The 23,561-nt window shown below is 41.1% G+C and overlaps 1 protein-coding gene across 1 annotated transcript in view; it reads left to right on the plus strand.

Annotated features, from left to right (window-relative positions):
• Positions 1 to 23,561, plus strand: part of RAPGEFL1 (Rap guanine nucleotide exchange factor like 1) — a 67,400-nt gene that overhangs the window by 2,293 nt on the left and 41,546 nt on the right. The window lies entirely within an intron of this gene.

Raw genomic sequence — 23,561 nt, forward strand, 5'->3', positions numbered from 1 at the left:
GGATGAAGCAAGATCAGCCTTTCAGGGAATTGCAAATGGAAAAGAAAGCCAAAACTTGTTAATCCCTATCACAGAACCTGAAAGCCCTGATCTTGGGGCTCTGGCAGCAAGTGGCCTTTCAAATGCTGAATGCAGCCTTCCCCAACCTGCTGTGCATCAAATATGTTGGATTACAAAGCCCATCTCCCCTCTTAGCACACTCATCAGTATACATCTAATACATACCAGGCTGAGGAAGGCTGGCTTAGTATGAGATACTGGGAGATAAAGAGCATGAGCTCTGAGTCAAAAATATCCAGTTTGAATCTCAGCTCAGTCATGAGTGTAAAATATGCTGATGTCTCAGTTATACAATCATGTCTATAGAAGCAAAGATCTTGTGATTTGTCTTGCAGCATTGTAAGAATAATTGTTGAAACATATGGGAGGGACTTTGAACTCCCTAGCAAATGTTCCATATAATACTGTAATTGCCACTTTCTGTAGGTTGAAAAATATTTTTAGTAGCTGTCTGTGCAATAATCTCTTGCAGTGTAAGAGAGGTTGGTCTTTTGTTGCAGGCTTGAAAATAGCCACTTGACTGGTTACCTGGGGTAAGTAAAAATTATTTCCCGATTACCAATCAGGAAAACATTTATATGGAAGGTGAGAGAACCCAGGTTTGGGGTGTTCTTCCCCCAGGCTATCAATATACTGTACTGGGAATGTCTAATTGGATGACTAATCAAAACTTTAGATTAACAGAGTTCGTACATTTGCAACATTGCTTCAGTTGTGGTTTGACAAATGAGGAGCTGTGGTGTGATATACACAAAAAGGGGCAGGCCTTTGATTGCGCCGGTGTGGCTGCCATTTTGACATTTTTACCCTCTCTTCAGACACCCCTGGGATCAACAGGGGGAGTCAGTTTTGGAGCAGGAATACAACCTAGGCTGGTTCATACAGGCTCATATATTAGGCGATTGCTTTGCACTTGATAACTGGTGACTGAATGTGTGAACTGGCTCCATCAAAAAAACCCAGTGATGAAAAGCAATGTTGTATTATACCTTGAATGGTGGTCAGTGCTGGATAAGCAATCATTTAAGTACAGTTATATGAAAGGCTGGTTATATATCTAATAAATAAAGGAAATAAAATATGCTGATGTACTAAGGGATTAAAAAATGCAGGAGGGTACAGAAGTGGCAAAAGGCTTTTTTATTTCACATGTTAAGGTTTCTCAAAAATATAGTACATATCTCTCAGTTAGTAGGCTCACGTGTCATACTAATCCACAATTCCCTTAGCTGTAGTTTGTTGAATAAGTAACGACTAGGTGGGTTCAGACATGTTAAATCATAAATTACAGTTCGCAAATCACCATTTCTAACCAAATCACATTGTGGAATCCAACTGAAAGCGATTTCCAACTTACATGTATTTTAATATAGAACATATAATAGCTTGCAGTCTATTCTAATGCCTGGTTTATGATTCAATAATAAATTGTACGGAACAGTGCTTTTCTTTCAAGTCAGCACAGGAGTCCAGGTAGCAGGGGGTGGGGTCTATTGTTGGGAGAGCGCGAGCACCCTCTCCAGCACTCCCCAAGTCTCTAGTGCTGCCTATACAAGCATGACATAAACAGAAGCTTTTGAACCTCCCTCCCTGTCTTGCTCATTAGACCTGAATACTATTTTGAATGTGCAAGAAGGCAGAGAAGGTTCTGTAAAGGAAAGTTCATTGATAGGTATGAAAAACGGTTATTCATAATTTCTATCAGGCTCCTCCAAAGAGGTCGGAAGAGCAAACACAGATGTTGGGGACTTCGCATCTGTATCCTCATATCAATCCTGTGTGGTACTTAGGAATCCAAAGGTCATCCACGTGTCCTGTGGACAGAAGTGCTGTGCTTCAAACGTCTCGCTATCATACCCTTTATAACATCTTTCCCCCACCTGATGCTCTCCAGGTATTTGGGGACATGAAGCTGCCAGAATATTCGGTCATTTTGATAGAATTCTGGAAATTAAAATCCCAGTGCATCTGAAGGTCTCCATACTAGAAATACTTGAGATGTATCTAGTATCTATGTATAAAAATGATCAAAGTTCAGAATTTTTCTGAGAAGTTTTCAAATATTATTCTGTCATCAAACAACACTAAATTATCATCAGTTGATCGATCAATCATAAATTATCATCAATCAATTGATCAACCCTAAGTTATCATCAATCAATCGATCAGTCTGCTGAGGACTGTCAGTATCTGTTGCAAATAAGGCCGGCATAGGTTGTAGGTTAGGTATTTAATTCATGAAGAGCCCAAGCCAGATCTCTTGGACCAAGTCATAATGTATATAATATAGTCATCTTATTTTGTTTGAGTTACTGTTTTCTTCAAGTTTTTAAATGGTTTTCTTACAGTTTTTAATGGTTTGTTAGTGCTTGGGTGTCTAAATGGTATTGAGCCATACTAATCTCTTGCAGTTTAAAAATGTTTGAGGAGGGGTGCTCTAATTAATAAATAAACAAACAAATAAATAAATAAATGGATGCTTACTCCAGGAGGAGAGCCTTCTCTGCCGTTGCCCCCGCCCTTTGGAATATTCTCCCCCCAGAGGTGTGGCAGGCCCCTGCCCTCCCAGCTTTCCAGAAAGGATTAAAGACCTGGCTCTGCCAGCTTGCATGGGGCGATAGGAGCTCTAATCGTTCCTGGGGGTAGTTAGTGCCCTGATGACACTCCCTGAGTTATTCGCCAATTCTCCATCATTCTTGGAATTTATTTATTATTAAGATTGCTTTTATATTATATTTTAATTGATTTTATCTCTGTTGTAAACCGCCAGAGTCGTTTCAATGAGATGAGCAGTGACAAATTTGATATATTAAATAAATAAATAAATAAATAAAGTGATTTCTTCTTATGTGAAATTAATTAAGCTAAAACCATGTATTAAAATATTGGGTTTCATCTTCCTTGTCTGTAAGGTAATGAAATATTTAGTGTATTTGACTTAAACTCAGCTATTGATATGATTAATTTTATACCGTTTTTTATGTGCCGGAGTTACAGAGGAGGTAGATTTGGGTGGCCAGTCATCGTTTGTGTTTGCCACAAGGTTTCACCCCTCAAAGTCCTTAGAAATGTGTCGCATTTGAAAAAAGGGAAATCTTTTATAGTATGCCAGTGTTTTTCAACCTTGGCAACTTTAAGATGTGTGGACTTCAACTCCCAGAATTCCCTGACTGTGGAATTCTGGGAGTTGAAGTCCACACATCTTAAAGTTGCCAAGGTTGAAAAAACACTGCATGATGCCATACTTCAAAGACTTTGAGAAGTTTCACCAAGTTGGATGTGAAAAAAACAAGACTTCCTTCAAATCATGGGTGTCCATAGGGCATGGTAAAAAAAACGTCAAGATGGCAGCCACAATGGTATGAGCAAAGCTCTGCCTGTTTTTTAGGTGTGTTCCCCAACCCTGCCTTTTTAAACCCTAATTCTCCAGACTCAGGTATCGGGCTTCTGCCCTAATTTGTTGACACCAGTACATCTGAGTTCTGGGTGAAGCCCATTTTGCAGGCCAAAGGCTAATGGTCACCAGGAAGCCATTTTAGATGGCTAGACACAATTGCATTTGTGAATCCTGAAAGTGATATTTTTAACCTGTTTTCATTCATTGCTTTAGTAGCCCTCTGAGCAAAATCAGTATTATCCATCCCAATTTTACAAGTTTACCTTTTGCAAAGGCAGTGAATGCCCTCTGGTCCAAATGAAGAACGAGGGCCTTTAATATGTTTTGGTGTGTGAATGTAGTGAATGTATTAGAATTCCTGATCTCTAGTAATTCAGATGAGTCTTGTAAAGTGCAGTAGGTAACTTATTTTATGGCTAAGTGGCTACGATTTTGCACCTGAGTTTGATTACTGGACCTTGGAGTTCTACTGAAGAACCACAAGAAATCTCAAAAGCTCAGAGTCTACTCATTTCTGCTCTAAAGGAGGATAAAACATATTCCCAGTAAAATATGCTTCAGGATGTGAGGGGTAATCCTAGCATCTGATGGAGAATAGATTTTCTACCTGTATTTGATTTTGTTACTGCACATATGTCAAATTTTATGGTTGCATTTTGCACCATTTTTCAACATTACAGTTTATCCTCAGGACATTTCACTTGGATTATACTGGTTGGGGGTGATGGAACTTGCAATCCAATATATATTAAGACCCAGTTTGGTGTTGTGGTTAAGGTGCTGGCCTAGAAAGCAGGAGACTGTGAGTTCTAGGCCTCCCTTAGGCATGAAAGCCGCCTGGGTGACTTTGAGCCAGTCACTAGCTCTCAGCCCAACCCACCTCACAGGGTTGTTGTTATGGGAAAAATAGGAAGCAAGAGCATTGTGTATAATCATTGATGAGAGAGAGAGAGAGAGAGAGGGAGGAATCATCATCACCATCAAATCTTTATTATGGTCAAAGACCAGCATAAAATCATCATCATCATCATCATCTTCATCATCATCATGTGTAGAGGGCTGATATATCCCCAAGTTGGGGATGCTGGCATAATAATTATAGTGACTATATTTTCTTGGAAAAAATAAACCTGAAAAAGGGCCAAATCTGAAATAAAAAAAAATGTTTATGTTTATAACTTTACAAAAGAAAATTCAAGAGTAAAAACCAAGAAAATAAATAATTAAATTAAATAAATCTAGTGGACAGCTTTCTGAAATAAAGGACTGTCCTTTACGATAAAGGACATATGGTCACTGCAGTAATAATATACACTCAATATAATAATATATACTTACATAATAATATAGACTAGAACTATCTCTGAGCATGTGCAAAACACCCTTGTGTTGTCAGTCAGCAATCCTAGTAAATCATAGACATTTGAGGATAGAAGGAAGGGCTTCCAGGTCAAGTGAGGCAAATGCCAGTCAGCATCTGTGAGATCCAGCATATTTTTCTTCTATAAAATTGAATGTTTGCATTGTTTCCAGCATAACTGGGAACTTGTGATGGACCTTAGTTTAAAAATAGGCCATTGAGGGAGTAGAAATCAGAGTAATTGGGACATGACTAAAACATTCCTTTAGCTTCTGTGGAACACAAAAACAGGTGGGCACAAACTTTATCAAGTTACTTTACGAAAATGGACTTTGGTTTAAAATCTTGCATGATAGTAAAACAGATTGCATAGCCCCAGGTTCCTGAACCTCTTTGTTAATCTTTAACGCCATTCCAGGGCTAACTTTAGGTAGAAAACAAAATATGAACAAGAATGCCCCATGCTGTATGGATGAAGGGAGTTTGGGGGGGGGGGGAATAGTATACTTAAGGAACTTGAGATTATTCATGTGTTCACCTTTCATGTGGTGGCTGAATTTTTAGGTGTAGCTGACAGCGCATCCCCCAGCTAAAGTGTAAAATGTCTTCACTGGAAATAACTGTGTTTAAGTTGACATTGGATGATATGAAAGTTTATCTATGTTGGTTGATTTGTGCTGCTTGTTCACACGAGTAGTTTCCATTATTTGAATGACTTTAATTCCAGGGTTTGGTTGACTACGAATGTACTAGCATGACTGTATTGGCATTATGCTTAGCTAAGTGGATAGCTCCCCCCACCCAGTTTAAGCTTGGCTACGTGCTATACTTGTTGGTGTGAAACAATATGACATGGTTTGCTTATTTTAGTTACTTAATAAACCTGTTTGCTTTGCAGAGACCTGTTTGCATTATATCTACTCTTCGCTTATGGCACACTGTGACCAGGATTTCATAACCTGACTTTTAGGAAAAGAAAAGATCATGGGAGTAGCTGATCTTTTTATCTATTCTAACTAGGGGAGCCCATAACAAAACATAGCAATATGCCAGGTTCCTGTTCAAGGACCTGGCCAGCCTGCCATGTCTTCTTGTAGGATACTCTATTCCAGTGTTTTTCAACCTCAGCAACTTTAAGATGTGGGGACTTCAACTCCTAGAATTCTGGGAGTTGAAGTCCACAGTCTTAGTTGCTGAGGTTGAAGAACACTGCTCTATTCTATTTCCCTTATGCTTCCCCAGTTCTTTATTAACAGATATTGATGGTGTTTGCACAATATACTAAAGTTAGGGAGGTTGTTCAAGGTCGGGGCCATTTTACCCCCACCCCCCGCGTGGTGCATTTTAAACAAGAATTCAGGGTCACTGAGTTGTGGGATCTGAGACAGTACAGTTTGAGGTTTGTGGTAACCAGACTTTGTAACATAGCTAGACTTGTATAAACCCCATATGGTGTCAATTTCAGGTTGGGTTGACCTAGTAAACTTTAAACTTTAAACCTTAGCTAAAGCGCAGCTTGTGATGGAGGATAAAAAGGTATTTGGTTAAGTATATCATGAGAACACAGACATTGACTAGTTCATACAACATTAACAATAGTTTATTGTCTGGGTTTCCACATCTAGGCCATCAAACATTGTTGACAGTGGCTGGATTCACACAGTATGCTAAGTGAAATCCAAATAAACCGGAATACGGCATAGCCCAATATATGAATCTGGCAAATTAATCTTCATAGAATTTGAAAGGGGTCGGCTCTACTGGGGTTCTTCTTTTCCTAAAGATCCTGGCAGAGTTCATACACTATATATGTATTTGAGAACACTTCTGAATGTTCACAGACACTTTTGAGGTTTGTACATTGTTATCTCAGCTACCATGAGAACGAGAAACTTGTTTTTGGCAAGTTTAAATCAAGCTGAGAAGAGAACCAAAGAGTGGTTCTCTTCACCATTTTGTATCGGAGCACAACTCATCTTTATTTCCTTTGTGGAGCAACTGGCAATTAACTATAGCGTTGATTGTTAGGATGGAGTTGTGGGAAAAATTATGCTTTCCACTTTTGCCCTGGGATTCTCAAACTTCTGTCATTGTGGATATGAAATGAGATGACTCAGATCAGGGCATTGCCTATCCCTGTCATAGAATTGTAGGTAATTTAGTTCTCCAAAGTGAAGGGGGCTTTTTTTTCTTTAGCCCTGCTACCTAGGTTCTCTGCCTGGAAATCCTCCTGTGCTTGGGGCTATCAGTGAAACATGCAGGTTCTAGAGGGAGCAGGATGGAAAAAAGAGGGGTGGGCGGTGGGGATGGCTCCATGCTGAACAAGTCTATTTCCGCTGCTTGTTTAGTAATGCATCACAATTCATCTCTTGGCTTTCTGTGACTGCAGATCACAGCTTAGAAAAGCTGCCAGCACCATAAATTGATAGTCAACCTTATTCAAGGCTAATCCAATCTGTGGTTCGGCAGCCAGCTAAGTGTGAAATAGATACAGCTAGTTGCACTGCATTATGAAGGTGTGATTTAAAAAAAAACCCTCTGAACTTGTACAGACAGCCTTTCTAATCACAGTCTAACCCTGGCCTACCTTATGCGTTTTTGATTTAAGAAATGGCAGGGACTGGCGTGTCTGGGGTTCAGGCCTGAACCCCAGCAGCTCTCTTGAGAAACTAAGCCGTGCCTAACGGCATCCTTTCCTGATGAAAACGATCCCTTTCTCATGCCTCTTTGTTCTCCTCCACCATCGGTGCCATAGCTTTTGTGAGAGGCTGTTCATCTAGAGCTCCCATAGCATTTGCTGTCAATTCATGTGAATCCGGTGATTCTAGTTTTCGGCTTCCCACTCCAACCGCTGGAGACATAGTCTCTTTTTATGTTGCTCCCTCCCTTAGGATATAATTATATGTGTGTGTTATCCTCCCCCCCCTTGAAAAAAAGAAAAGAAACGCAAGGCCTGTGTGCTCTTGAGGGCTGACTGAAATATTTGCACAGGCCTGCCCTGCCTGGGAAAAACTGGGAGCAAAAGAGGTTTGCTTTCTTTTTCCATTGTTGTGCATCACTAATTGCAGGACCACCCCAGCTGCAGAGTATGGCTCCCCATTGTGCTGAGGATTTCCTTAATCCCCCTCCCTATCACCTCTGCTGCTGCCACTTGTACAAAACCTTCTCCCCACGAAGCACGCTAGAATTGCTTTGATCTGAGCTTGACATCCAAACTGGGTCTCTTGGCTAAAGTTAAGGTTTTTCAGGCTTCACTGCTTTCTCCTCTTCCAGAAGTTTACAACTGATGTGGTGAAAGAAATGATGGGTTATTTTTCCCCCATAGCAGAAAGGAAAGGTAACAATGTCTTTGCTGGATCAGGTCAAAGTCGCTTCTATCAGCAGCATTTCAGCCAGCTAGCAAGGACCGCAGGGCTCACCAGCTAGACGCGAGCCACTGAAAGCTCTTTGATGTTGTCTTCAGGGTTACTCAAAGGAACAACCCTGCTTCTGGATCAAGGGGGCGGCCAGAGTTGGGGGGGCTCTGGGCAAGAAGACCCTCCCACACACTGGAGCACTCAGATATTGTCCCCTTCAGTTCCTCTTTCTGGAATGCTCCATCTGTCTGCGTGTAACATGCTAAATCTTAAACCTAGAAAGATAGCTCTGCATCACTAGGTTCACATAACCCACTGTGCCTAGGCTCCCAGATCTGGGCTGCAGAAATGTAGGCGAATGAGTTTCCCATTTCACTTTGCTACCATCTGGTGGTCAACAAGATTTTTACAGGCCTGGTTCATACAATATGTGAAGATAATGGCTGTGTTCCTGCAAATCACTGAACCACAACTTATCCAGCCCATTTTAGTTTATGGTAGTGTGTCTTGCAAACCTGGTCTTTCTCGTTGTCTCTTTCTTACTTCCTGCTCTCTATTCTTTCTCTCCCCACAATGCTTGTCAGTGGCTAATTTGAAAAGTGTGTGGTGCTGAATTTGGAGGTCCAGCTCTAATAGCACAGCTGTTCCAGAATCAGAAGTTGCATGCCTAGCTTTACTAGCTCATGTATCTTCTTTTAAAACCAGCTTGTGAGTCTGCCCTGTTGTTACCTCTGTAAGGATGTAGTCCTCATTTTCCAAATTCTCTACGCTCTGTGCTGACTGTATCTTATTCCTTACCTGCATCTGCAATCTTCCTTGCAAGTTAAATCTGCCAAAGTTATGGCCCCCTAAAAATCTGCAATCATTGTCTGTTTATGACTCTCCAGACAATGCCAATGTTGGTATGTTTCCCTTCTTGTCTCCAAATTACACTTTTCCCTTGCCATCAGGTAAGGGGCTGTTTCTCAGTCCCTTTCTCAGCTACCATCGATCAGTTTCCTTATCCCAAATGTCTGATATGTTGGGATCCCATAATCCTTAGCCAGCATGGGACCACCATCTGGCATAAATTCTCTCTCTGCATTACTGAAGCCACTTTGCTCTCTTTTTTCAAGTCCTCACTTGCAATTTTTGTTCAATTAATGTTCCTGCTCCACCTTAGCTTCATCATACTTGTCCTGCCACCTGACTAACTCATCTCAGCTTCCTCCAACCTGGCACCCCCCCAAATGAGTCAGACACCATTATTCCCAACCAACACTGTGATGGCTGGAGTGATATTTGTGTTGTCTGCATGCAAGCAGATGCCTTGCAGGATTTTAATCTGAGAACACTGGATGGATCATCCAGGGTGAACACAGAAGCCCAGGCCAGATGCAGATCCCAAACTTCCTGCAGACATCCGTGTTGAATGCATGAATTTCTGCAGGTGGCTGACATAATCTGAGTGAGGTCAGCCAGCAACAGGGCACCCTCCCAAGTCTGCAATATCTGGATAGTGCTTCTGATGCCCAGAAATCTGAGTTTTGAAATAGGAATAAAACTTTTAAACTAGCTTGCTTGTCGCATTTTTTTTTTAATTCAGAGTTCTTTTTGTACAGAGCCAGAATATTTAAGAGTTTAAGCTGTGAATTAGGTCTCTTCACAGTACCACTAAAATGCTGCTACCAGTACTGGAGATGGCAGAAAACTATGAGTCTTAAAGAAGTGCTCCCAGTACTTCCAATGCCTACTGCCTTAGCAACAAAGCAGAATAGGAGTCTATCCATGCCAGAAGCAGAGGAAGGAGAGAGATTGGGCAGGGAACACCTTCTCTGGTGCCAGGTACTAGCAACAGAAGGTCCACACATCTTCTGCGGTCAGTTCTTCAACTCCATGGAGTGATTATTCTACAGAAGCCATTTTCTACCACCCTTCTCCTCCTGTTCTCTCCCGCTGCTTCTCCTGCCACCCTCAACAAGAGAAGAGGAGAGAAAGATGAGACCTGCTTCCATTCTCTCCCTACTGCTTTTCTTGCCATGGGGGAGAAGTGGGGCAAGTAGGTCTCTGATCTCATTGTGGCCTTGCCAGGTAGACCAGACAGGAAACGTGACCAGATAAGCTAATTCTACTTTATTGTAAAGCTACATTAACAGAATCTTGCAAGTCTGAAAGTACAATTGTCCTGCTGTCTCCTTTACAGCCTGAGAAACTAGGGAGAGTCCCTTCTTTTGCCCCACCCTCTATCCAGTTGCAGGCTATGCTGTCTCTTATCTGACTGTTCCCTAGGCAGCATCTCTTCGCCCGGTCTCCCAAGGTCTTCCCCACATATTGTTACACTCATGGACTGATACTGTTTTCCCATGGGTGGCAGGCAAAGTGGGAGCAGAGATGGAAGGGAAGTGGGTCTTTTTGGTGTTGGTTCTCCCAGCACCAAACAAATTTGCTTCCCACCGAGCAGCAACAATGAAAAAGCCACTTCTCCCATTTTCCTTCCCATGGAGAAGGAGATAGGGTGGAGGCAGATCTGGAGCCTCTGGCCCCATGGTAAAGCTGCCTGTGGCTTCACTGCAAGACTGCCCATGGGGCTTTTCTATCAGTACTCCTGTGCTGAAACCAGAGGCACTTTCATAGCAGCTCTGCACCCCTTGGTAAGCTTAGGTGCAGCAGCACCTAGGCCGTGGGATATGTGTTCTGTGCCCATGTCCAGTGGTCTCCCCCAAAAGCTGGGCATACGTTTAAATAGCCTCTGAGGCTATAACTTGGGGCTGTGCAGCCAGCAACCTCGCAGTTAAGCTGCCACAGTCTTACCATGGATGTGTAGGCTGAAGAGCCACTTCCATCCCATTTCATTTCCTCTGTGGTGGGGAAAGAGAATTGGGGAAAGTAGGCCTTCAGTGACTCAGGGGGAGGAGGGAGTACATCTTTTGGGTGCCAGCAGCACTGGCACCCAAAATACCTGCTTTTCCTGCCACCCACCGCTGGCAAGAAAAGAGGAAGAGTTGGCTTTTTGGCCCAGATGGAGAGCCCTGTCTTTCCCACTGTCAAAAGGCAAATGGCCCTGCAACCAGCATGTGAGCCCACAACAGCCCTAGGCGGCCACTAAGAGCAGAGCAAGGTCTTGTCCATAAGCTGACTTTGGAATGATTTGCCACTGACTGGCAGCTTGGCATGGCTGTGCTGGCGTAAGTTGAAAAACCTCACTTTTAAATCAGAGACAGAGAAAAAACAGATGGAAGCTGTCTTCACTGTGGGCTGGGGACAGGCTGAGGATGGCATCTTGTGTTCATGTCCTTTACAAATGGTTAGGAGGATACTTTCACATCAGGGCAAGCAACGTGTGCAAATGAGCCCTTAGAGTTCTGGCTAAAAGCTCACTGCTAGGCAAGGCATTGGCTGGGTTCGCACATCATGCTAAGCCATGGTATACTGAATAAGTCATTGGGACTGGTTCTCAGATAATATTGTGCTGGAAACTGTGGTTTGTGAACCACAAATATCTGGATTCCCGTCTCATTTTAAGCCAGGTCCAACCAAGCAACATTATGGGTTACTATAAATTGTATAAACAGCCCTTTTCTATCAATCTCAGCCTACTCATCTGTGCTGCTTGGGAGTATGACTGGCCTGTTTTAGTGATCAGTTAAGATAATATATTTATTATATGCAAAAGCTTCTTTTAATGGTAGGCATTCTTATTACTGCACTTGGTTGAACTGCACACTTTGCACAGCGGTAGGCTAAAAGGCCAAATTTTAATTTGGATTTTGTTCCAATTCCTTATGGTTAAAATTTATATCTGATGTCAGTTTTAAGTTTTAAGATCTCCCTGACTGTGTTGATCCTTTGGGGCCACTGAAGAGAACATTGGGTAGCAGATCACAGATGCCTTTGTCTTTCAGTTCTGATATCAGAGCGCAAACGGCAAGTCTGTTAAATAATAAAGGGCTCACATATTTCAAATTCTGATTTCAATATGATGAGAAAAGCGCATGCATTTTTTGCTCTAGATAAACCTGGACACAAAGCAAATCATTAGCCCTGTCAGGACCAATTTAGATGGAACATTACCCTGAAGATGCATGAAATGTCTCCCAATGTTTTTTAATGCAGAGAAAGGCATCCTATGAACTAATTCCAAAAGGCATTTGCAATTGGTCCACTCAGATTTCTAGTGAAATTGTTCTGTCCTTTCCCTGGCAGTGTGGAAGAAAAGAAAATGGCAGAAAAAGATGCCTCCCCCTACTCTGCACCCTCCAGATGTAACTATTTCCTCCATGGTTGAGAGACATAAAAGAAAGTGCTAGGATAGTAATTTTAGTAATTCACACTAACCATTTTAAAGCAAGAGTGGATAATCTTGCAGTTCCAGAGCAGCACAAGTACCCAGTTGCTTTCTTTTCTTTTCTTTTCTTTTCTTTTCTTTTCTTTTCTTTTCTTTTCTTTTCTTTTCTTTTCTTTTCTTTTCTTTTTTCTTTTTTCTTTTTTCTTTTTTCTTTTTTCTTTTCCTTTTCTTTTCTGGGTAGGGAAGCAATGGCGGCAAGTCACAAATTAAATTGCATTGCCAATGCCATAATTCATATCATTTGCACAATGATATAATCGTGACACATGAGCCATCACCATAGCTTACATTTAATGCCTAAGTCTCTGGAACTCCTTCAAGGGAAATTGCATGGGGCAGTTTCCCCCCATTTTGAGGTAGCAAACTAGCTTTTCCCAATTTGGGGTCCTCCATATGCATTGGGTTTCAGTTCATTGAGTTTCAAGCTTATCCTGCAGTGGTTACAAATGTCCAACACATCTGTAGGATACCAAATTGGGGAAGCCTGCAAGAAACATATGAAAAGTGTAGCATAAGCCTTAATAATATGCCTAACACAACTGAAGAAAGAAAAACCCATCCCATAACCCCCCCACCAGAATGTCCCATCCCCATTCGCTTTCCATTACAGTCTTTCCCCACCAAAGAAGCGTTAAGTTTGCCTATCCCAGTTTTGACTGGATAACAACATGAGCAGAAGGCCCAATCTGGACAGAGACTGCTGGGTAGGTGCTCAGAGAGCCGAGTCTCCCCTTGATGCTAACACAGAATATATCAAGTAACTCCTTCAATTTCTTTCTTTCCTCCCTTACCAGGATGCATCCAGTGACATTTTTCTCCAATGACGGGGAAAGATCTGCATTCTGCTATTGGTGCCTGCTATTTAGAATACATATGAAACACCCCTAAAGCCAAAGGTTGTTTTTTTTTAAAGGCTGCCTGTGCTTCAAGAGCAACGTGATGACTCCTGCAGGCCTTTTTAACTGGCTAGCTGGATGAGAAAGAGAGCAAGGCTACACCCCCATTTTATCCTTGGTTAGAGGCAGGTTCAGTAGGGAGGCTGATATATACACTATCCTGGTGATTTTCTCCCTTTCTCAGCAACTGTCGGTTGGTCAGGCAAGGAAAGGATGCTGACATGGTTACAGAACCAGTGTGAAATAAACATTATTTTGGCACTGTGCAGGTGTGTGTGTGTGTGGGGGGGGGGGGGTTATTTGCTTCCTTTAAGGGTCATGTGTGCAGACAAGCCAGTCCAGTTAAAAAATATTGTCTGTCTTCCCACAGCTCTCGCCATGAGTGCCAGTAAATCTGCATCCCTAGTTTTTATGCCTGCCCTTCTGGGAAGCCTTATCAGTCTGATTCCTAATGTTCCTGCCCTACTGTTATCACAGACAGAAAGCTCCCCCTTCTAAATGTGCCCTGTGTGTTCCTTCACTTTTGTTGGCGTTCCAAATCCCATTCTGCTATAATAAACCTTGGCCAGCTTTCCCAAAGGTGGTGCCTTCTTTCTGTGGACTGGCTCACTAGCTAACTACTAGCCAGTTAGTAGGTTGACCAAGGTGGATCCCCTGCAGAAGATCAGAATAGGAGTGCTGGTTGGAGCAAGGGGGTTGCTATCAGATTCCATAACTGATTAAGGGCTTCTTCCTGATATGACTGAGATTTACTTATATATTTTATATCAGCCATTTGTATCGTATCTGGTATCCAAAATCTGAGATGACATTTTGCAAGCGAACAGTAAAAGAAAACCAGTATCAAGAAATATATCAAGACATGTATGGCACAATTCCTGTCCCAGAGCTCTTCAGGGTAACCTTTCTTCCAGATCACCGAGTTGTTTGCAGAACATGCACGGCCACATCAGGCATGAAGTACCAGTAGGTCATTTAATGTTCTGTCACTTAATGGCTACCAATCCAAGGTAGCTGGTTTGCTGGGCAGTAGCCATTTTTGCTGGTATCCTAGCCACTCTTGCAGTGGTTGACTGGCCCAGACTTCCTGATATCCTGATCAAGTTCAGAGCTGATGGCATGGTTTGTAGGTCACCTTAAGCCATAGCGTAGTTTCCTTATTTGTGGCTTAATATGCCCTTTGGACCCAGTCACTGGGAATCATGCTTTATAGCAATAGTCTCAAACTTTTGGGCTGTGGACACCCATGACCCTCCAGCTTATTTAGTGCAGCCTGCACCTCATTCACAGAAGCAGGCCAGCAGCTTGAAAAGCTTTAGGTTGACAAGAAATTGAAAAGTGGCTCGGTACCCGTGGGACAGGCTGAGTGGTTGTTGCACTCCACCTCAAGGCACCAACACAGGCAAGGCTAGGACCTACTCCCACCACCACCACTCTTCCTTGCTCTGGAGAAATGCAAGGAGGAGCTATGGCAGTGGTGGGTGGAGCACATCCCAGCCCCGGCCTGAGCTGTGATGACTTTGCTTCCTTGCTTTTCCAGGATGTCCCGGGGAGAGGGATTCGGGTTTTTGCCTTCTCCTCCCCAGCACCTCCAGCCGGAGCTGCTCTTGCTCCTCTTGTTTTGAGTCTTTTCAGAACCTTGGAACAAGGGTGATGGTTTGGAGAACAAAGCAAGCAAACTCTGCCCGTTGTGGAAGTGACAGCGTTGTGGAAGTGACAGCTAGCTCTCCTGTCGTCAAAAGGGCATTAGCAAGAGAGTTAAGAAAGTGCCACTGTAGCAACTCAGAGGGACATTGAGTTCTGAAAGTGAAAGTATCTAGTCACTGAGATTTCTGGAACCTAATCCCTTTTCTCTTTCAATAAATCTGATTATAGAGGCCTTTGTGGGAATCTTGTTTGCTGTTACCGAGCGCGGGACACTGCTGCTGCTCCCGCTGCCTTCTTAATAGGGGCCGTCAGAAAAGCCTTGCATCTCTTCTGAGCCTTCACAGTTGCCTCGGTGGCTGCAGCAAAAACCAGCCCGCCCACCCAGTGCCTGAGCACTCTCCTTCCTTGGTGTCAAAGTTCCCCCACGTAGTGCTGATGGAATGATGTGAGGATGTCCAAGGCGGCTGTGACTGCTACTGTTACTCCCAGCCTTGCCTTTGTGGGGCTGATCACGGCACCGACCACTGAATGTTCCAGCTCTTTCCTGTTCACTCACCTCCTCCTTTCCTGATTTCTATAGGGTTTTTTTTAATCTAATATCCCCCTCACCCACAATTCTTCCTCCCTTTTTTCTTTTTGCCTTTTTTTCTATCACAAATCCTTATATCTGCCAAATTTTCTGCTTGTTACTAGGGGTAGTTTTTTTCCCCCTAAGAAAACCATATTGGAAAAAGAAAGTCAGGTCGAGGGGAGCCTCCCCCCCCCCCCGCAATAGGGATGTGTAAGCTCAGAGCAGGATAATGGCCTGTGACTAGCTCTGGTAGAAATAAGGCAGAAGGGTCTTTCACTGTCCTAGCCACTCTCTGTGCAAGAGCCATCTACTACCTGCCCAACTGCAGCATCAATATAAACCCCCAGCCATCACTCCACAGCTGTCACCAAGCTGCTTAAGTTCTCTTCTGCACACACATGGCCCTTGGGCTAATGAGTGCAGCCCTTGCAATGATTTCAGTTTGAGACCCCTGGTTTATGGCTTAGCATAATAAGCGATCCAGCTTTTTAAAAGAAAATGAACAAAATTATGTCTTACACCCAGCCTTTGACTTAGTTAACCATGATTTATTGATTAAACCACAATTGGATGATTGTGCACAACACACTGAGTCTATATCATATTTTGCAAATCACAATAGCTGGCTTCATAGAACATGAACTGGCTATACTATGGCTATACTATGGTTAAATGCAAAGTATTAATGCAACACTGGTGTTTTATTCCATGGACCATGGTACCAAGCATATGGCTTAGCATGATGTATGAACCAGGTCACTGTCTCCAGGATGGTTATTATAGAGATAATGTACTGTCTTTTTCCTAAAGCATATTACAGCAGTTCCTAAACATGTTGTTCAAGAGAATAAAAGGTTCCTGTGAGAACTTAAGAATGTCCCCTTCTGTAGATATCCTTGCATGACTCACTGTTTTGGCCTTGGTTACTTCAATCAATCTCTGCTTGAGTGGTAGCTTCTGTCCTCATCTCTGAATCTGCTGGTGTGATCCAATCAATCACTCTTACTGCTGAGGCTGCAGCAGAATAACTTACCTTTAGAAAAAGCTCTTCTAAAACAGTGACTGACTTGGAGATTGTATTGAGGGCTGGGCATTTGTACTCTGATCAGCTTTCAAATCTACTGGAAAGAAGGGCCACCATTTTTTAAATCACAAAGAGGTGTGTCCCATTTTTACAAAAGTTTGAAAAATCCAGCAGAACATTATCTGCAGGATGAAGGTTCTCTGGCTTTTGCTCCTTTTTTGCCCACAATAAAGGTTTTGCTCACCAGTAAGTTTTGTGCACCAATTTATTGTGTGTGTGTATCATAATGGTTTGTGGGAATGACTTGGGGAGGCAGGAGGAAGAGTCACAGCCTAAACAACGGTCTCATAAATGAAATTTGAGTCTGAAGGAGACCCAAGGTCATTCCACATACCATTCCACATAAGTACCGATGCCATAATCACAAGGATATCTTTGATTGCATTCTACGTGATATATCTGTGCAATAAAGATGTCACTGAGTTGTTAATTAGCAAATGTTTGCAGAACCTGCCTGTGCAAATTTATCTGCCATTGGTATAACAGTCATCGATACATTTTTGAGTGTACTCTTCAATTCTTGTAGTGGGCAAAAACTTTCTGGTCATGAGATTTTATTACTAGTGGCAGGCAAAAAAGGAACAAGAGCTAGTTCTCCCTGCCAGCAGTAAGCTGGTTCACACACCACACTAAACCTTAGCTTGTCTAATCATGGTTTGTTGAACAGGCCATACAAGTCTGGTTTGTGCATTATATTCAGCCACAAACCACAGCTTTCAAACTACAGAGATTGGATTCATACATCACACTAAACCAAAAGCAAACAAGCCCACACTGTGACTTACTGTGATGTATAAATCCAGCCAGTGTGATTGCTAAGCAGGTGCTCAGGTGAAACTGATAGAGCTGAAGTGGGCATCAATGACTAGACATTCTTTCTTCCCCCACTAATTTGAACCTTGCCAGTTTGGCCTGCATTTTTGCCTTGCTTGGGCTTTTCTTTTTCTGGGGTGCTGTTTGGTGCACGGAAGGATCTTTTACTCAGTGTCACTCCCTATGGCCCATTTTCCCTTTCCAATTAATTAAGGCTTAGCTCAGTCACAGGCAGGGAGCCAGCTTGGCGAACATGCTAGATTGCAGTCTGTGATGAGCGCTGTTGGATGAATGGTGTTGAGCTGTGGCCAGCATCACTGCCTGAAGCTTTGTGTCCTTCCTGAGGAAGATCCTGGATTCCTCCCAGAACTGGTGGAAAAATGAGATTGCTATTGGAGCAAAATGGTACGTCTCTAGCCGGTCCACGTACAAGTGTCAGAGGAGCCTCTAGCACACCGCAATTGGGGCAGTATGTTCGAGATTGTGTAGTTTTTATTAATTGGCAGAAAACACACTCCTGACACTTTTTTACTTAATCTTTTACAATCACATACAGACTCTGTGCTTTATAATGTACTCCTAGAGGGCATTCACAAGCTCATTTAGCAAGAATTAATAATATCACACATTTTGTAGCTTATTATTATCTTTAATTTTCATAGTTCTCAGCTTCTCAATTTACAAACAAACCACACACACAAAAATGCATATGTGCACACAGAGATACAGAGGAAAAAGAAATAGCTAAAATATAATCCATTCTCTAATACTTGAAAACTCTGCTCTGAGGAACATTAAACATTCCAGTATTCTAAACAAGAAACTCTTCAGAGTTTTTAACACAGCCATCAGCGTCGTGCATCTCTCTGGATGCTGCAGGATGTGAACCTTTTATCTTTGGAAATTTATTTTGATTCATCATATGTGCGTGCGTGTGTGTGTGTAATTAGTGTACCAATCCAGAAAGGAACAGTTTGAATGAATCCATGTGAAAGCAGCCTTCTAAATCTGCAGGTGATACATGTAATAATTTGTCTCTACTGAACTTGCTAGATGTACTTTTTCATTCTGAAATGATTTGTGGGTGTGCTTTCTGCAACTGATCCCTTCCTGATAGAGCTCCCAGAATTAAGACCAAAGAGCCCTGTTTGCTTGGGCAGAAGGCTCTCTAGTCCAGAATTCGATATTAGATAGTGGCCAACATTTGGAAGGCTCAGAAGCCTGGATTGGAGGACAGTAATCGGTATTGAAGGTATGCAGGCATGATTCATATGATTATGGAGGGAGTAAAGAGCTATCAACATTAGTGGCCATTTGTAGCCTCAGCCTCCCTGCCAGTACCCTTTTAAATGTCCAAATCATCAGCCATTCCTACAGTGCTGGCAGTAAATTCCACAGTGTAAGTATGCACTGTGTAAAAAAACAACAACACCTTTTGTTAGTCCTGAATCTCCCTGCAATTCCTTTAGCTATGCTAGCTGGGAATTTTGGGGATTTTCATACCACATAATTCTCAAGGGCGCAAGATTGGAGAAATCTTCCTGAGTTTGTCCTGTAACTTGCCTTTACCCAGTATGCATGGTCTGAAACCAAGTTTATCTTTTGTAGAGAGGAACACCTGCTAAACTCCTGGACATTTGAAGGAGATTCAGCAAGGGTCAAAAATGGATACGTGCCATAAATAATTAGGGTATAGTGGGGTGGGGATGAGAGTGTGAGGGGATAGAAAATTTGGTTGGCAACCTACTGTGATTTACTTAGCACAGTGGTTAATCCAGTTCACCCTCAGGCATTCTGCTCTTAATGCAGAAACTAGTGTGCTTTTTAATGATTTATTGAGGAATGTCAGACTTGGATTAGAACCTTATTGCTTGGAAATGCCTCATACAAAGGTAGCTAATTAACTACACCTTGTTTTCTCTCTTCTCATAGTCATATTGTTTTGATTGCCTGGGAACCTGGCTGTGAGGATCTCTTTTCTCTCTCTCTCTTTTCTTTTTGTATAATTTTATTAAAGATTTTTTTAAAAAGAAGATAAAAACTAATAGAAACTAATATAATGAAAAGAAAAAGAAAGAAATCAAAGAGAAATCTAAAACAAGCAAGAAAGGGAAAACAAATCCTTTCCTCCTCTTTCCTTTGCATCTTGTAACACCTTATGGGTAACTTGTGGTTTTTGTCCCTTGCCACATAAATGTAGATATATCCTTCTGCATTAATTAAATGGTGCATCTGTTGTCAAAACAGGTATTGTCTTGAAACAAAAAACATCATTCTAGGCAAGACATTCATTTTTATCACAGAAATTCTCCCCAGCAATGACAGTTGTAGTTGCTCCCATCTTAACATATCTTTTTTAACTTCATTCCATGTCTTAACATAATTATTTTGAAATAACATGCAATTCATATTTGTCATAGTGATGCCCAGATATTTAACCTTCTTCTCAATCTTAAAACCCGTTTTATTCATCAATTCTGTTTGATCTTCTATTTTCACATTTTTTGTTAACATCTTTGTCTTCTGTTTATTAATCTTGAAACCTGCTAATGAACCAAATCCTTTTAATTTGCCCATTAATATTTCAATTCTCTTTAAAGGATCTTCCAGAACCAACACCAAGTCATCTGCAAAAACCTTTAACTTAGAAGTTTCTTTTTTAATCTATACCCCCACAATCCTCACATCTTGTCTTATATCTCTATTCAGTATTTCAAGAACCAAAATAAACAAGAGAGGGGACATTGGACATCCCTGTCTTGTTCCTTTTTGTATCTCACATCATTTTGTTAGAACTCCATTAACAATTATTTGTACTTTCTGTGAAGTGTAAATCGATCTTACCCTTTTTATAAAGTTCTCTCCAAAATTCATGTCTTCCAAAACCTTGAACAAGAAAACCCAGTTCAAATTGTCAAAAGCCTTCTCTGCATCCAAGAAAATCAACGTGGCTTGTTTTTCATTATGTTGCTCCAAATATTCCAAAATGTCCAATACATTTCTAACATTGTCCTTTAACTGTCTTTTAGGTAAAAACCCACATTGGTCCTCATGAATAAATTCTTGCAAAATTATTTTCAGTCTATCAGCTAAAATGGTTGTGAACAACTTGTAGTCATTATTCAATAATGATATCAGCCTATAGTTTCTTGTTAAAGTCAAATCTTGTCCCTCTTTAGGTATTAGTGCTATACTGACCTCTTTTCAACTTTCTGGAATCTTTCCTCCCTTGTAGAATAGAATTCATCATGTTTTGTAGGGGTTGTAAAAGTTTATCTTCAAAACATTTATAATAAGAACCTGATAATCCATCTGGTCCAGACACCTTTCCTAGTTTAATCATTTTATAGCTTTAGAAACTTCCCTTATTGTTATAGATCCATTCATAATCTGTCTCTGTTCCTCTGTAATCCTCGGTAAATTTTGTTTTTTTAGATATTCATCTATTTTCTCTAGCAAGATGTTGCTTCTTTTATCTAAATTGGAATAATATTGATGGAATGCTTTTTGTATGGCTGCATTGTCCATTAATACAGCATTTCCCTCTTGTATTTTCAATATCATTTTCTTTTCTTTTTCTTTTCGTCTTTAATATATTAGCCACTTCCCTGGTTTATTTGCAAACTCAATTTTTTTTTGCTTTACGTAATTCATTTTTGTGTCCATTTCTCTTACTGTTAACATAGATAATTGATGTGGTAAAAGCTTAATTTGTTAAGAAATACTTATATTCTCTGGAAATTTCTTTAGTTCTTCTTTTTTCTTTATTTCATCCAAAATAGCTTGTGTTTTCTCTTGATTTTTCTTTTTAAGTTCACTATTATGTTGTATAAAATAACCTCCAATATAAGCTTTACTTGCATCCCAAACCATTCTTAAATCAGTGCTTTACCTACATTATTTTCAAAAAATTCTTTTAGTTTCTTTTTACAATCCTCCACTATTGCTTCTTTTTGTAGCAACAATTCGTTCAGTCTCCATCTAAAAGTATTAAATTTTCTTTTATAAACCAAACTCACAGAATTATGATCCAAAAACGTATTTGATAATATCTCTACTTTAGAAACTTTACTAGCCAAGTTCCTTGAAATCCAAATCATGTCTATTCTTGAAAGGAATCTATGTCTTTCAGAAAAGTAGGTATGCTCTCTTGAATTGCCATTTTTCTGTCTCCATATATCAACCAGCCCTAAGTTGTCCATCAAAATAAAGAAAACTTTTGGTAATTTGCCTTGAGTGATTTTAATATTTTTCTCAGAAGTTCTGTCCAGTGGTGTGGAGATCACTCCATTCCAATCCCCAGGATCCTCCTCTTTTGATGTCTGGCTTAGGCAAGGGATTAACAAACTGGCCTCCTTTCTCTTCCCTGCCCCCAAGCCACTGAACTGAATCCAATAGGATTTTCTTGCTCAAAGGGCTGCAGTAAATTTGTCAAGAAGGCAAGGAGTTCACACACTCCTTTTCCTCTTTTACAGTGTGGTGCAGTGCAGGGGAGAGGAAAACGGGATGGGGATAAATGCCTGTGCTTTGTTCTTGTAATAGGGAGCAGAGTTCCACCCAATATTTAATAGGTGCCCTATAAGTGTTGTGGGGAGGACATGTGTGGGGTGTATCTCTCCGCTGAGAACTTTCCTTTTTCCCTCTTTGTTCAAAGCTAAATAATGGGTTAAGAACAGAGTATTTTCCTTGCATTTAATTTCAATTTCTGACAAATCCAATAAAAATCACCCATAGGAGGGTGAGGAACCCTAACCCAATTATTTGGGAGTTTTCCAAATTGAAAAAGGCTGATATATATATGATAGTAGCTTAAAAATCAATATAGCAAGCATTTTATTAGAGAAATTTTGATCAAATGATCATGTATGCTGCTCAGACAGCCATATCTGGGCTGCAGAAATCCAGATGACCAACAGATGGCAACAACCATTTGCAGATGTCTCCTGGTAATCTGGATTTTTGCAGTACAGACACAGTAGCTCAGATCTTGACTTTTCCGTTATTATATATTTTCTCTGAGAATTTTTAAGATAAGAGTGAGCAACCTAAGGGCTTAGGCCCTCATGAGGCCATCAGGTTGTTTTTGGAGAAGGGGTCCCAGAGCCAACTCTGACCACCATCCCTAGAAATAAGTGAGACCCCTGGCCACCAAGAAATTGTATTCCCTTCTTAAAGAGGAGATGGTTACAGCTTGCTACTTCTCTTCATAATATAAATCAATTGGTTATAAGTGGAGCTTCATTTTCAAATTAATTTCTTCTCTCTCCCTCTTCTCCTTCAAGAGCCAAATCCGCTAGGTGGTGAAAGGAAGCAAGATGCAGAGACAGAGACTGCTTTGAATCCCTAATCTTGTGGAAGTGAAGTGTTGGCTTAATGTTAATTGAAAAGTTTAAGGGATGGATGCTTTTAAAGCTTTGGGCACCAATGTTATTTGTACACTAAAATGATTTATTCTTTGTTGGCTGAACATCAAACAAGATGTGATGTCGGAAGCAAGGTGTATTTCTCAAAACTTTTAATTTTTTTTCTTATTTGCATGCAGTTACAGAGGGCTCTGAAATTAAGATGTAGCAGAGGGGAAGAGATTTTTATTCTCTTAATCCTTTTTCTGGGAACTGTTTTCTTTGCCACAATTATTCTCTCATATTATTCTCCCAAGCTACTTTCGTCCCTGTAAAGGCAGGAACTTTCCAACAAGCTGTTTTCCATACCAAAATCCTCCTCCTTCCAGCCCCCTCCCCAAATCTGTACAGAGAAATATTTGGTGCATCTCATGTTAGATCTATATTGGCTTTTATATTAACAATTCAAACCTATGTTGGGCATTCTGACTACATGGTCTCTAAATGGTGTTACATCTGCCAACAGGCATAGGCAGAATATTTATTAAAGGCTCTTCCTCACAGCCACCTTAATGGGCTTTCCTTCCATCCTTGAGTCAAAATTAAAGTAATTCTACAAAAATTGTACTGTCACCACAGCATACCTTTAGGGTACCTTAGGCACAAGGCAGGTAGTATTACTGCCCTCCCACAGAGTAATGAAGCGTAGTT

Source organism: Python bivittatus, unplaced genomic scaffold, assembly GCF_059951505.1.
Source record: "Python bivittatus isolate LINGU-HERP-01145 unplaced genomic scaffold, Pbiv_v1 ctg000410_np1212, whole genome shotgun sequence".
Taxonomy (NCBI): Eukaryota; Metazoa; Chordata; class Lepidosauria; order Squamata; family Pythonidae; genus Python; species Python bivittatus.